Source organism: Populus alba, chromosome 4 (genome assembly GCF_005239225.2).
Source record: "Populus alba chromosome 4, ASM523922v2, whole genome shotgun sequence".
Classification (NCBI taxonomy): domain Eukaryota; kingdom Viridiplantae; phylum Streptophyta; class Magnoliopsida; order Malpighiales; family Salicaceae; genus Populus; species Populus alba.
This window is the reverse complement of record NC_133287.1, coordinates 950,469-965,465: the sequence shown is the minus strand read 5'-3', so window position 1 is coordinate 965,465 and position 14,997 is coordinate 950,469. Positions and strand designations below refer to the sequence as shown.

At 34.5% G+C, this 14,997-nt stretch overlaps 1 pseudogene; it reads left to right on the top strand.

Annotated features, from left to right (window-relative positions):
* Positions 1-13,784, top strand: part of LOC118058331 (glucan endo-1,3-beta-glucosidase 1-like) — a 17,529-nt pseudogene extending 3,745 nt beyond the window's left edge.
* Positions 13,785-14,997: the final 1,213 nt, after the last annotated feature.

The following is a 14,997-nucleotide window of genomic DNA, read 5'->3' as shown; positions in this document are numbered from 1 at the left end:
ACCATTCATTCTCCATGCTGTAAGATTCTCCATTCATTCAAAGTTCTTTAGATAAGAGACGTTCTACTCTTATATTATTCTCTCTCCATCACAGTAACCTACACTCTTACCATTCAAACAAAACAATTACCCTCCTTTGCTCCAATTCTCTTATTTTCTTTCAAATAGGAATTGAATTGAGATTTTCTAAAAATTTCTTTCTTCATTTGTAAATTTGGGGGTGTTTGTTCTTATGGTTGAATATGCTTTATAAACTACTTTTCATACTTTAATCCTTATGATGGGTTGATTGCTTGAGTTGTGATAATTCTTTTCGATCTGGTTCATAAACACGTAAATAATAATTTAGTCCCTGTATTTCAGTGACATAATACCTCAATCCTTCTAATTTCAAAAACCACATACCTTGCACACTTGTTTGTCTATGACCGTTAATTAAATTTTTTTTTTGCCATACTAGTACTAGTACATACGAACAACAACTGTATTTTTTTATTGTTTGAAGGAAGGAAACTGTACTTTTACGTAAAAGTGGGCTGGCTTATAGTTTCATGGCACAAGTGGTGGTGAGTGAGAAACGATGACAATCACAATGTGAAATGGTGACTTTCCCATGTTTTTCCTCTTCTTGACTGCTTTTCTCGGACCAATCACGAGTGCCGAATTTCCTTGGAAAAATTATTGTTCCCTACTTTCCAGGAAAATCAGATTTTTCAAAATTCTGCAAAAACCTTGTGGAAAATTTAAACGCATTGGCCACGACAAAAAAATAAGCAATTGACTCTGTCGCATCGAACTTCTTGTGTGGTTTGAAGACTTCTCTAGCTTAATATATATTGCCAAGAAAGAAAAAGATTATTTGTCTACTTTCTCATAAAAGTTGGACCTTAACTTGGATATTGAAGACTTTGAGTAACAAAACCTGTAGTAAATTACAATTACAAAAAAAAAAAAAGGTAAATTATTATTGCCTTCAAAATTCAGCAATTGTTAGTTTAGTTAGAAAATAAAAAATTATTTGAAAAGAAATTACATTTTAAGAAATAATTAATAATTTTTTTTATTGATTTGAATTGTTAGAACTAAAATTATGACCAAATTAAGTAATTTATTAAAGAAAGGAAAAATTAAAAGAAATAGGAGTATATGAAAAAAAAAAGGTTGACAATTTCAAAATGATGAGAAAAGTTTACTTTTTCTTCACTTTCCAAGTTAAAGATTTTTGTCTACTTATTTTTTTCAATATTCAATTTTAGTCTAAATTTTTTGTTTTGTTTTTTAGCCCTTGATTCAAGAGAAGATAAAGAGTATTGAATTCAGGTTGAAGAAAGAGAAAGTATCAATTGATACTAATTCCAACCATGAAAAAGTTTGATCTTAACATCAATGAGTTTGATTTGATAAGATGAGTTCCACTAGAAATATATTTGGCATTCTCATCAATAAAAATAAAGATGTAGATCTAAGCTCAAGAATTTTTTAAATTCAGGTTAATTGGAGATTTTTTGGACTATTTTTAGGGTTATTTAAGATCATAAATGAGTTTCAAAGTTTTTAAGGTGTGTTTTTAGATAATTTGGATAAATATTTGTTGAAAATTAAATTGTTAGAAATAAAATATCCATGACTTGACTTTCTAGTTACCCTTTTATTGTTGAAAACTAAGCAATAAATAACAAAAATATAGAACTCTTTACTATTTGTTTTCAAAATCAACAAGACCAAGTGAGGATTTAACGATATTAGCAACTGCTTCATACACCATCTTCGTAAGTGAACAACCAAAACAAACTTGATACTCTTGTATAGCTTCCATGCCATCTTCAAGCCCACATATTGGACTTTAGATTTGCATGGTTGAATTAAATTTACCGTGGAATATTATATTACACTATATACTAAAAAACTAGGGTTTTTTTCTAGGTGTTCCATTATTCATATGAATAGTGAAGTATTTTTTAAATAGGAATTGAATTGAGATTTTCTAAAAAATTTCTTTCTTCATGTGTAAATTTGGGGTGTTTGTTCTTACGATTGAATATGCTTTATAAACTACTTTTCATATTTTAAATCCTTGTTGTCGCACCCCGAAAAAATCCTAGCGCGCGGCATCGGCTAGCGATTTTTTTATCGTTTTTGCGTTTTGCTTTGAATTTGGTTCGTTGGAGTCGCCACCTAGTAATTCGTTGAGGGCTACTAGGAAACCTGATGTACTGGTCGTGTCAGAGATCGTGGGTAAGGGACTGGTTGTGGTTAGGGAAGGTATTAGCACCCCTAACGCACCCTACCTGAGGTAAGCTACTTCGTGTTCTGATGTGATTTGAAAAATTTAAAATATTAATTAAATTATAAGGCTTGAATAAATCAGTTATTAAATCCCCGAATATATGTAAAAACTTGTTCTTTACATTTTCATGGAAAATACAACTTGATTTTATTTGTCCTTAAGATATTTAACCATATTTAAGAAAATTTAAAATATTAATTAAATTCTAAGGCTTGAATAAATTCAGTTATTAAATCCCCGAATATATGTAAAAAACTTGTTCTTATATTTTCGTGGAAAATACAACTTGATTTTATTTGTCCTTAAGATATTTAACCATATTTAAATTAACAATTAATTCCTTTTGTTTTTTTATAATTATAATTTAATAACATATAAAAAATACAAACACCCAACTTTTCTATTATTTATTTTTCTTTTCGTTTCTTCTTTTTTTTTTTCTTTTACATCACATTTATACAATAAAACAAATTCAAAAATAAAAAAAAAACAAAAACTACATTAAAATTACAATAAGGGCCTCAAAGCCATCTGAAATTACATCAATGACCCTCTGCAAGCCGGAACAGTGCTGACAAGGTTTCTGGCTGCGGGAACAGTGGCGGCGCGTGGACCTCACGCACCACCGCCACTGGCGGCGCGTGGGTCCACGCACTGCGGTGAAAACAAAGCCAAAATTGGGGGGGCCTGTAATGGCTTATTCCTCTCTTCAATCTCCTGTTGTCCGTTACCTGCAAATCTCAAACAACACAGCAAGGGCAATCGATTTTAAGTTTTCGGATCTAGAACATGGCAGCAAGGGCAAACACGTAAATAATAATTTAGTCCCTGTATTTCAGTGATATAATACCTCAATCCTTCTAATTTCAAAAACCACATACCTTGCACACTTGTTTGTCTATGACCGTTAATTAATTTTTTTTTTTGCCATACTAGTACTAGTACATACGAACAACAACTGTATTTTTTATTGTTTGAAGGAAGGAAACTGTACTTTTACGTAAAAGTGGGTTCATGGCACAAGTGGTGGTGAGTGAGAAACGATCACAATCACAATCTGAAGTGGTGACTTTAATGTTTTTTCCTCTTCTTGACTGCTTTCCTCGAACCAATCTCGAGTGCCGAATTTCCTTGGAAAAAATTATTGTTCCCCTACTTTATTTATATAATATCATATACATTATTTATATTTCTTCTTTCTTTTTAAGTAATTTCTCTGTCAGGATCTCAAGTCAAATCAATTTTAAAAAGTTTCTTCACACATGAAGTACATCGTTTGAAAATGAAGTAATAATTATATTTTAAAGTATTTTTTATTTAAAATTATATTAAAATAATATATTTTTTAAAATTTATTTTTTTATATTCACATATTAAAATAATTCAAAAATATTTAAAAATAATATTAAAAATAAGTTTTTCAAATTTTAAAACGCTACCTTTATAGCTCGTTTTAATAATTTTTCATAATAAAAATATATGATAATTTTTTTTTTTAAAAAAAAAAATTATATTTAATATCAAAACATTAAAATAATTTAAAAATATTTAAAATATATTAAATAGAAGTTAATAAAAAAATTAAAAAATTAAAATTTTTAAAACATTCTTTTTAAAATACAACAACAAACAGTCTTTCATCCAAAACCAGGGGCAAACATCCACAATTTTTTCCTGGTTTTGAAACTTCTCTAGTCTCCAACAAAAACCCGTTCTATGTTTTTCCCCTTCTTTCACTTTCAACCGTAAAATCATGGTTGAAACAAGCTGTCTTCTATGACTCTACTGGCCACCATTCAGATGAGGGTGTTGGAAAATCTTAGCATCCTCCATTGAAATTAACACCCCTCATTAATTAAGTTGAGACCATTACTCCATTCTTGTCGTGGACTTCACGCTATGTCCATGGATGAGCCCAGTTGGGCTAAGTGCCTTGATCGCCGAGTGCTTTATGTATCAAGCTTGTTTGGTTACAGTGTTATGCTGGTTATTTTTGAAATAATTTTTTGTATTAAAAATATATATTAATAATATATTTTTTTATGTTTTAAAAATTATTTTTAACATCAACACATCAAAATAATTTAAAAAACACTAAAAACATATTAATTTAAAATTAATAAAACAAAAATAAAAATATTTTAAATTTTTTAAAACATTTTTAAAATAAAAAAACAAACAGGCCGTTTGATTTATAAGGATTAATCAATAATTTCTGCAGGAGATTTTAGGTGGGAAAAAGAGATTTTAGGAGATGTCAAAACTTAAACTTTCTTACAGGGACTGGCGTCTATCTCCGGCTCTGAGGATAATAAAAGGAAAAAACACAGAACTGACTAGTATGTTTTTCTGATGACACGTACATACACACAAGCACACACATACTTGATCAGTAATTTTATATGATTATTTGTTTCTAGCACCAGAATCATCCGGTGTAAATATGCATGGAATAAAACCTAAAAGGTAGCTTAATTGGTCAGAAGACTTGTCGCATCGAACTTCTTGTGTGGTTTGAAGACTTGTCTAGCTGAATATTTTGCCAAGAAAGAAAAAAAATATTTGTCAACTTTCTCATAAAGGTTGGACCTTAACGATGACCTACAATACTACATTTATTGTGTTGGAAATTCAGAACTTGGATATTGAAGACTTGGAGTAACAAAACCCTGTTGTAAATTACAATTACAAAAAAAAAAAAAAAAAATCAAAGAAGAAGGTAATTAATTATTGCCTTCAAATTCAGAATTGTTAGTTTAGTTAGAAAATAAAAAATATTTTAAAAGAAAATTACATTTTAAGAAATAATTAATAATTTTTTTATTGATTTGAATTGTTAGAACTAAATTGATGACCAAATTAAGTAAATTTATTAAGAAAGGAAAAAATTAAAAGAAATAGGAGTAAAGTGAAAAAAAATAGGTTGACAGTTACAAAATTGATGAGAAAAGTTTACTTTGGTTCTTCTGCTTTCCAAGTTAAAGATTTTTTTGTCTACTTATTTTTCTCAATATTCAATTTTAGTCTAAATTTTTTGTTTTTGTTTTTTAGCCCTTGATTCAAGAGAAGATAAAGAGTAATTGAATTAGGTTGAAGAGAGAGAAGTATCAATTGATACTAATTCAAAACCATGAAAAAGTTTGATTTTAACATTAATGAGTTTGAATTGATAAGATGAGTTCCACTAGGATATATTTTGAGATCTCATATGGCGACCTCATCAACTGGAACTTAAAAAATTTGTGTGTCTCGGTTAACATAAAATCCCATCTGGCGATCTCCTTTTACCAAAGCCACATGAGATCCTATCTGGCGACCTCATTAAACCAAAACCAAAAAATGTGTGTAACTCGGTCAACCTGAAATCCCATCTAGCGATTCCCTTTAACCAAAGTCACCTGAGATCCCATATGGCGACCTCATTTAACCAAAATCCAAAAAAAGTGTAAAAAGTGGTTTATTGTAATGGGTGACCTACCCAGGTGGAAAGAATATGAAAAGCGGTCTCGTTGTGATGGGTGACCTACCCAGATGGAAAAAAGTGTAGTGCGGTGTCATTGTAATGGGTGACTTACCCAAAGAAAAAGGAAAAAGTGGTCTCATTGTAATGGGTGACCTACCCAAGTGGAAGAATGGCCTCATTGTATTGGGTGACCTACCCAGGTAAAAAAACATGAAGAATTGATCGCGTTGTAATGGGTGATCTACCCAAGAAAAAGGAAAGAGTGGTCTCATTGTAATGGGTGACCTACCCAAGAAAAAGGAAAGAGTGGTCTCATTGTAATGGGTGACCTACCCAGGTGGAAGAATGGTCTCATTGTAATGGGTGACCTACCCAAATAAAAACATGGAGAATTGGTCCCGTTGTAATAGGTGACCTACCCAGAAAAATGTTGGCGAGGGCTCAAAGGCGCACTCAAAAGGACTAGGGTCAGAAAACGCACTACCTGAGAAGTGAGGGCTCAAAGGCACACTCAAAATGAGGTAGGGTTAGAAAACGCACTACCCGAGATGTGAAGGCTCAACGACGCACTTAACCAGAAATGAAGGCTCAAAGGTGTACTCGAAATGAGGTAGGGTTAGAAAAAGCACTACCTGAGAAATAGTGGCTCAAAGGCACACAAAAAAAAAAAAGTGAGGGCTCAAAGTGCACTCGAAATGAGGTATGATTAGAAAACGCACTACCCAAAAGGTGATGATGAAACACCGATCTAATAATGTTGAAAGCAATGCATTATGGTCAATATGCATGTATACTTACCTAAGAAAAATAGGTCCCCATTTCTTCATGGTGTATTTCTTTTCTCAAAAGTTGGAGTGTTGGCAGTGAACTTCGATGGCTTTTTCGCTCTTGCTTACTCGAGTCATCTCTTGTGATCTTGACCCTTAGGAAACACTTGATATCATCATACTTCTTTGTCCTCCACCTTTTTATCTCAAGGGTTGCCAATTTTGCCCGTCATTTTTTCTTAGAAAGAATCATGGAGGCAGCCCTATCATGCATTTTTTTTTTGCCTCCTAACTTGATCATGCCCCTAAATGTTCAATTCGGGCTTGGGGATGAGGCTATATGAAGGAAGGTTTGACAAAGAGTTGTTTTCATGCAGAATTTTTGGAATTCCAAAGCTATTCCAGACACAAATTATGTTGACATTGATTCAAAACAAACTCATTATGGACAAATTCAAGTGCTTCCTATGGAGAGGTTATTAGAAGTGATGAAAACTTTTTGTTTTGGCTTTTGGTGAAAAATATGAAGTGACATTTGGCTGGTTGAAATGGTTCAAGATTTAATATGAGAGTTTCAAAGATCTAGTCTTGAAAGCATTCATTTTATTTGCATGAATAATGATTTGGTTCACATGAGAAAGCATTGCCTACCGATCAAGATTCCTTGCCTTTGATCAGAAAAAGGCTTGATTAGGCACGTAAAGTAGGCTTGGGCTATTGGTTATGAAGAAAAATGATATTTGTAGGCTCAAAAAGGTGTTTAAAGGATTTCAAAACTAAGGATCACTTGTGCTTGTTTCTTGACCTTTTATCATTTGAATGTCTTTCAAAAATTGTCTATCATGCCCCCTAGTGATGGGCTTGAGCTCTTTCTCTTTGCTTTTGTTTTCTTCATATGGTTTTAAGCATCATCATATTGTTTTTTTTTTATGCTCAAAACTTTTGGATCCTTTGGATTTTTCTTTATACCCCCTAGCTTTGTTTGGGCACCTTCGATGATTGAGAATTTTCTTTTATGCCCTCTAGTATTGCTTGGGCATTTTCAATCATTGAGGTTTTCTCTATATCATCGCACTTGCCCCTAGTGTGGGGTGTGATCCTAGCCAAGATTATTTATCTCAAGAAAAGCATTAGGCTTAAAAGGGGACTGCAGATGATATATTTTAGCCTCATGAAAATATTATCAAATATGACCTTTCTTCATTTCAAACTCATGCATTTAGGATCGGTAAGCCTTGCAAATATGACCTTTTTTCATTTCAAACTCATGCATTTAGGATCGGTAAGCCTTGCTTTCATGCGAGTATACAATGTAATTTCTCATTATTCATTCGAATAAAACTCAGCTTTTGGAGTCACTTCATGGGTTCTTTTTGTTTTTTGTTTTTGTATTTTTAGGTTTTCTAGGTGTATGGTTACCTTTTTAAGGAATCACCTGAATTTGTAGAACTCATTTGCTTTAGACAAACATCAACATGATTTCTGTTTTTGTAGTAAACTTTGAATTCCTAAAAATCCTTGTGAACATGTGCGATCATGTATAGTTTTGGAAGAAAAGAGAAACACACCCAAAGATTTTTTTGGTGTGATGGTTTCATGCTTAACGATTATATTTAATGTGTTATTTGCATGAAACAACAACAAAAAATGAAGGTATGTTATAAGCACATGATCTTATTAACAATAAAGGCTCATTTGACAAGGAAAGTGTTATGGAATTTTAAGCCAAGTTACCAACAAAAAATGGAACAGGTTTAAACAAAATCAAGAAGTTTTGTAGGCATGATCAAATAGAGGTAGGTTTATTTTTTTTTTTCCAGAACAAGAATAGGCTTCCCCTTCGGTTGGCCTTCCCACCAAAGCTTTTGTAGAAATACAGGATTGTGTCGAGACTCTTGACCACGTTTGCCCCCAATTTCTTCGGGCAGAGTCGTTGTTAGGTTTTGAACAAAGATGATAGGTCAATTAAAAGGAAACTTCCCTAGAGTTATTTTTTAGTATTTGCTCGAGTAAGCTAGAGGCGAGTCACACATGTCTTCAGAAACTGCAACTCTTTTTAAAATAGACATTATGATGAGCACACTCTTCATCTTCCATGTTTTTTCATTCAAAGTCAGGTGTTGTAGACTCGTAGGGTACCTACTTTTCATTCTGGTGCATGCATGACAAATGCATGAACATGTAATCTATATGATGAACTCGCCCTTCGAGGGGTGACAATATGGTCGTAAGTCTTGTATGATGGAACAAGAATCGTGATTTTTGCCTAAACTCTACAATGAAAATTTTCTGAGTGACGGCCATTGTGTCACCCACAAGTCTTGAGTTCAAGATGCTTCAAGAAGGGTTTGCTCTTATGCAAATAACAATAGCACATACAACCTAAAGACGAGTTATATTCATTATGTGAACATGTGTAGGTTTTCTATCAGGTCCCAAAAGGGTTTCATATTTGCCCAGTGACGTTTTTTGTAAAGACAGTATGGGGGTGTTGCAAGGAATAGTTAAGGCACGTATACACACCATTACCAAGCAGACACTCAGATATGAGTTGGGTGTTTCACCCATCTGAACCCTGACTAATAGTTATAGGGCAGATCGCTAGTTCCCCACCTAACCTAGAAGCTTGTGTGTGCTTTCAAAATTAAAACAAGTGATTCATCAAACAATTCTATAAAATGCATGGAAATAAATATTGAAAAAACAGAGAGATAAAATTGCAAAAACTTAAACACATCAAATGCATAAAGCTTAGTCCAATATTGTCAGAAACAATACCTTCCCTAGTGGAGTCGTCATTCTGTCGCACGTCAGAATCCGCGCGGCGTCGGCTGGTGATTTTTCTCATTGTGTGTTTGCTTTGATTCGTTGGGAGTCGCAACCTAGTAATTTATTGAGGGCTACTAGGAAACCAGATGTACTGGTCTTGTCAAAGATTCGCGGGTAAGGGACTAGTTGTGGTTAGGGAAGGTATTAGCACCCCTAACACACCTTACCTAAGGTAAGCTGCTTTGTGGCTTTGACATGTTAAAGAAGTTTTAAAATTTTGTCTTTTCATCGGATATTAGAAATACAACTTAGGTATAAGTTAATAATTCTGGACCATCAGCAAATCAAAATATTAAATTCTTCTTTATTCTTTGCAATTTTATCATAAATAAAAACATCCATAAAAAAAAAAAAGCATACAAACACACATACACTTTCACTATATTTTTTTTCTTTTCTTTTCTTTTCCTTTGCTTTTTTGCTTCCATATTTACAAAATTCAAATTACAAAAACTCAAAACTAAACAAATATTACATTAAACAATTCTAAAATTACAAAACAACCATTCAAAAATCCATAACAGTGCTGGGACTAGTTCTGTGAAGCCAAAGGACATCAGGAAGAGTGGCGGCATGTTGTTCCACGCACTACCATCACTAGTGGCGTGTGGGTTCACGCGCCGCTGCAAGAAACTCCAGAAACAGGGGGGATCTGGATCAACTTCTTCTTCTCAGTCTTCCTACGCACGCGGTGACCTGCAAAGCAACTAAAAACATCACTGGCAGTTGATTTTAATTTTTCTTTCTTTTTCAGATCTGTTTTGGTCTTCTCCTTTTCAGATCTCCATCAATGCAGATCTTTCATTTGTTTAAATCTTCTTCTCCTTCGCTTCAGGTGGCCGGCAGTTGGGCGCAGCAGTGTGCAGATGGCAGCGGTGAATCTGTGGGGCTGTTGCTGATAGCTGAAGGGAGGGGAGGCTGGATGGTTCAATCTGTGAGGGAGGAGCTCGGCTGCTGCTATGATGAGCTCTGTTTGTTGGCCGATTGTTATTGATATGACCGGAGGAGACGAAAATGTGGCGGCTGTGGCTTGGAGAGAGAAGGGAGAGAAGCATAGCTGAGGGTTTGAAAGTGGAAGAGGGGCGGTGGAGCTGCTGTGTTTAGACTGTTTAAGTATAGCTGGCAGCGAGATAGTGTGGGTTTGTGAGGGATGGATAATCAACCGGCTGAGGGGGGAGAAGAAATTCAAGCCAGGGGGCTGCTGTTTGGCCGGTGTGGAAAAATCAAAGGCAAAGGGTGGAGGCGGCTGTGTTTAGTTTTTTTAGGGATTAATGTTTTCTTTTTTTTGTATTTTTCTGATGTTTCAAAATTGCCCCCCCCCACTTTTTTATGTGCTGAAGACCAGTATTTGTAGGCAAAAATATTGTTAAGTTTCCAAACTTAGTCCCTCAACTTCTTCTTTCTTTTTGTAAATTTGATTTTTTTAAATTTTTTTGTATTTTTTGAAAACGAGCAATATCAACGTCGACTTAATGAGGAAAATCAATAATTTTAAAAATGACACGAGAAAAGTTAAACACGTTCGAAAAACCTTTGAAAATTTAAATTCTTTTTAGACGACGCTGAAAATGCTAAAAACGATATAAATATATTAAAAAAAAATGTATGGTTTGTATTTTTGATTTTTTTTGCTATTTTTGGATTGTTCTGAAAATTTACCAAAACATGGGTTAAAAATTGGGTAGCAACATACTTATGGAAACCCACTTGATTAGCAGATAACAATATAAAAGCGTTCTTCGAGTCTGAGTGACAGATTATCTCGCGATATCCATGATTCCAAGCCAGCTTCTGTCCTTTAGCAATAACTAGTAACTCTAGAAGAAGGTTGCAAGCAACACCTGCAAAGGCAATAAATCCAACAAGAAAATTCCCCGCACTGGACCTAATTAAACCACCAACTCTAATCCTACTAGGGTTACCGAGAGAGCTACAATCCACATTAATCTTTACAAAATCCCAAAGAGGTCGTTGCTATAAGATCTGGATTATTTCTTTGGTTACCTTCATATCTTCCCCCAAGCCATATATATGAGAATCAGCAGCCATTCTCCAAATATTCCTCCTCAACCAAAAATCACCTTCATAGTGGTTTTCAAAATCAAAAGAGTTTATCTGCCTCTAAATCCACCATAAAACTGAAAGAAACAGATGATCCTAGTCTGTATCCACTTGCTGAATAATCCAATCCACAATATTCCCATCAAGAAAATTAGTTGCTCCAATGAAACCAAGTTCCTGCCAAACCTCATATTCTACTAGACTTTTCACATGATGTAGTTTCAACGAATCCACATCCAAGTATTCAGAACCTTATGCATAAAAGAGTTTTAGTTCAAGCTCTTCTGTGGCTTCCGTACCAACCGGGACAATATCTATCAGAAACTTTTATTTTCAATATTAAGAAATCACTAAAGAGGTCTTGTATTTATTTTTTAATAATTATAAATTTTATATTTTTTCAACGCTACTAGAAACTTATATGATTGTTAACTTTAAAATCTATAGTAATAATTAAGAAGCTTGCAAGCTAATCCAAACATCCAATTTTATTTATAAAAAAAAGCTTCATTCTTCGTTGAATCTCAATCTCTTAGATATTATTCATTTAACTTTCATTTAAAAATATTTACCTTAAATGACGTTGCTATTGACATAAATGAGTTGATTGGGTAATATTCGATAGATGGGAGATCCAATTGGATTATTTTTGTTAGTTTTTGTGATGCTAAACTTTTGAGCCAAGAAATTAAGGCGCTTACTAGTCAATTGAAAATCACTAGCCATTTGTCAATTGAAAATCACTAGCCATCATCATGCCTGATGCATCCCTGTAAAATATTTCTCATTTCATTGCTTGAATGCCTTCTTCTCCAAATTTTATGTCCACAGACACCATAAGTTTTAATGAGTCCATTACAGATGTTAATGTTTTAGTCTCCAGTGGAGGAAACTTCACTTTGGGATTCTTCAGTCCTGGCAATTCTAGCAATTGGTATCTTGGAATTTGGTACACTAAAGTTTCAGTTCAATGTTAATGTTATAGAGAGTGTTACGCTTAATTTGATCCTGATCACACATTGTTCTAATCAAGGATAACAAACAAGAAAATATTGGGAAGAGATGATTCATCACTATAATATTGAGAACGGATATAATTTATCAAAGCAGAATACTTCATGTTATAATGTCTAAATCAAAACATTCATGATAAATGAATAATAATTACATTAAAAAACTAGTCACTAAAAGGTTAAGTTAAACCAGTTATGACTTTTTTTAATATTTGATGGATCATTTTAGGTTTGCTAAACATTGTACTTGATCTTTAAATATAAGTCAATCAATTTTGAATTGATAATAAATTAAATTATTTAATTTATTTAATCTTATTTTATTTACGATTATTATTTATATTTGATCCAACTTATTAGGGAACCAAATAAGTCATACACTTAAAAATAATTGGCCAAAAATTAAAATATGATGATTAATCAAATGTGACTTAATTGTAAATAAATTTTAAAGATCGAGGACTAGAATATAATTGATACAGGGGATTACAATTCCAAATCTATATATGTCTAACAGGAAATTTAAAACTCCCAAAAAATTTTAAACGTTTCTAGACACCCAAAACATTCACCACGTACTTCTTGTTTTTGCATGTCATTGTGGAATGTATAGAAGGGAATTGAAAACTATTTTGGAATGTATAGAAGCCAACAAGGGTGCTATATGTGTCAGGATTGCCTTGCATCAAATTTTTTTTCAAGAATCAATAACATTTTCGTATCTCACTCGTCATTGAACGAACTAAAAATTAACAAAGATATTTATTTTAATCCGCAATGAGCTCACAAGAGTTGTGCAAACTTGAGACCAAAAAAAAATCTCACCAGAAACTAAACACTAGTGGCCTTTCAGGTGGTCATCTATTACATGGCTGGCTCCAGTACTGAGCAACCCTAATAATCGGTCAAGAAAAATTCTATGAAGCTTTAGTAGGTGGCGTTTTGGCCCCACTCATTAAAACCCCTACTGCACTACGAAGTCATCTACTCACCTCACCAACACACGATCATTGAAACAAATTATGAATCCCATAGAAAGGTTTTTGAGTACATTGTTTCTCTTCCTCGTTTTTCCTTCTTGCTTATCTATTGACATCATAGCTCCAAACCAATCAATCAAAGATGGAGATGTTCTGGTCTCTAGTGGACAAAGCTATGAACTCGGGTTCTTTAGCTCAGGCATCGATTCTACTCGTCGTTATGTGGGAATTTGGTACCGTAAGGTTTCAGAACGAACTGTTGTATGGGTGGCAAATAGAGATAATCCTATCAATGGTACCTCCGGAGTCCTAGCTATCAACAAACGTAACCTTGAAATTTATGAAAACAACCGAAGTAGTGTTCCTGTTTATTATAGAATGTAATTATATAGGAAATATTGTAGTCATATTCTTATGTGGTAATCTCCACCTTTACTATTGTATATTGCCCTACTCATATATATAGAAAGGGTTGGCTAACCTATTAGGTTAAGCCTCCTAATTATTTCTCAACTTGGTATCAGAGCCTCCTAATATTTTCTCTCTTTGCAGCCGGCCCTAATTTTCTCCCCCATGGACTCTCCTCCTGCCGCCGTTGCTCCAACCTCTCCCTCCACCGGTGATGCATCATCACCGGCCAGCCCTCTTCCTGCTGCTGGCTCTGCCGTTCCTCTGCCTCTTATGGGAACACAATCTCCAATGGTTCCTCTATCAAACACCCACCATGTTGTGTCGTTGAAACTTACGAACACCAACTATCTTTATTGGAGAATGCAGATGAAGCCATATCTCCTTGGTCAAGGTGTTTTTCAGTTTGTTGACGGCTCCTTGCCGTGTCCTCCATCTCATATGATTGATGCTTCGGCTGATTCTTCTTCTGCCATCAGCCCCTCTTTTCTTCGTTGGAAGCAACAAGATCAACTTATTTTGAGTGCTCTTCTCTCCTCTCTTTCCGTGGATGTGCTGCTGCATCTTGTCGTCGATTGTTCTACTTCACATTGTGTTTGGCGCACGCTTGAGAAGGCACTTGCCTCTCCATCTAATTCTCGGATCATGCAACTACATGGCTCCTTTCAAGACCTTCGGCAAGGTGATGCATCGGTTAGTATGTATATGCAGCAAGCCAAATCGTTATTTGACGAATTGGCTGCTGCTGGTCGCCCAATGTCCCTTGAAGATTTCAATCTCTATGTGTTTCGTGGACTTCGCGGTGAGTTCAAAGACTTGGTAACTAGTCTCATAACCAAGGCTGAACCGCTATCGTATGCTGATCTTCATAGCCATCTCCTTACCCATGAGTTTCTGCACAAGAACTCTTTTCACTCCATGGCTGTCGGTTCATCCTCTTCATCACTGATGTCTTCTTCTTCTCTGCCGCAGCAGCCACCATTGCTGCCAACACCTCCGAATTCTGCTTATTATGCCATGACTAATCACAGCCGAAAACAGGGGACGTTCTAGAGGTAATTGGCGCTCAAACACCAACCGATTTCAGGCCCCAAACAGAGGTCATTCCGCTGCAGATTGGAGGCAAAATCAGTGGCAGAACAGGCGCACCTCTGCTGCAGATTTTCGGCCAAATCAGGGGCAGTGGTCT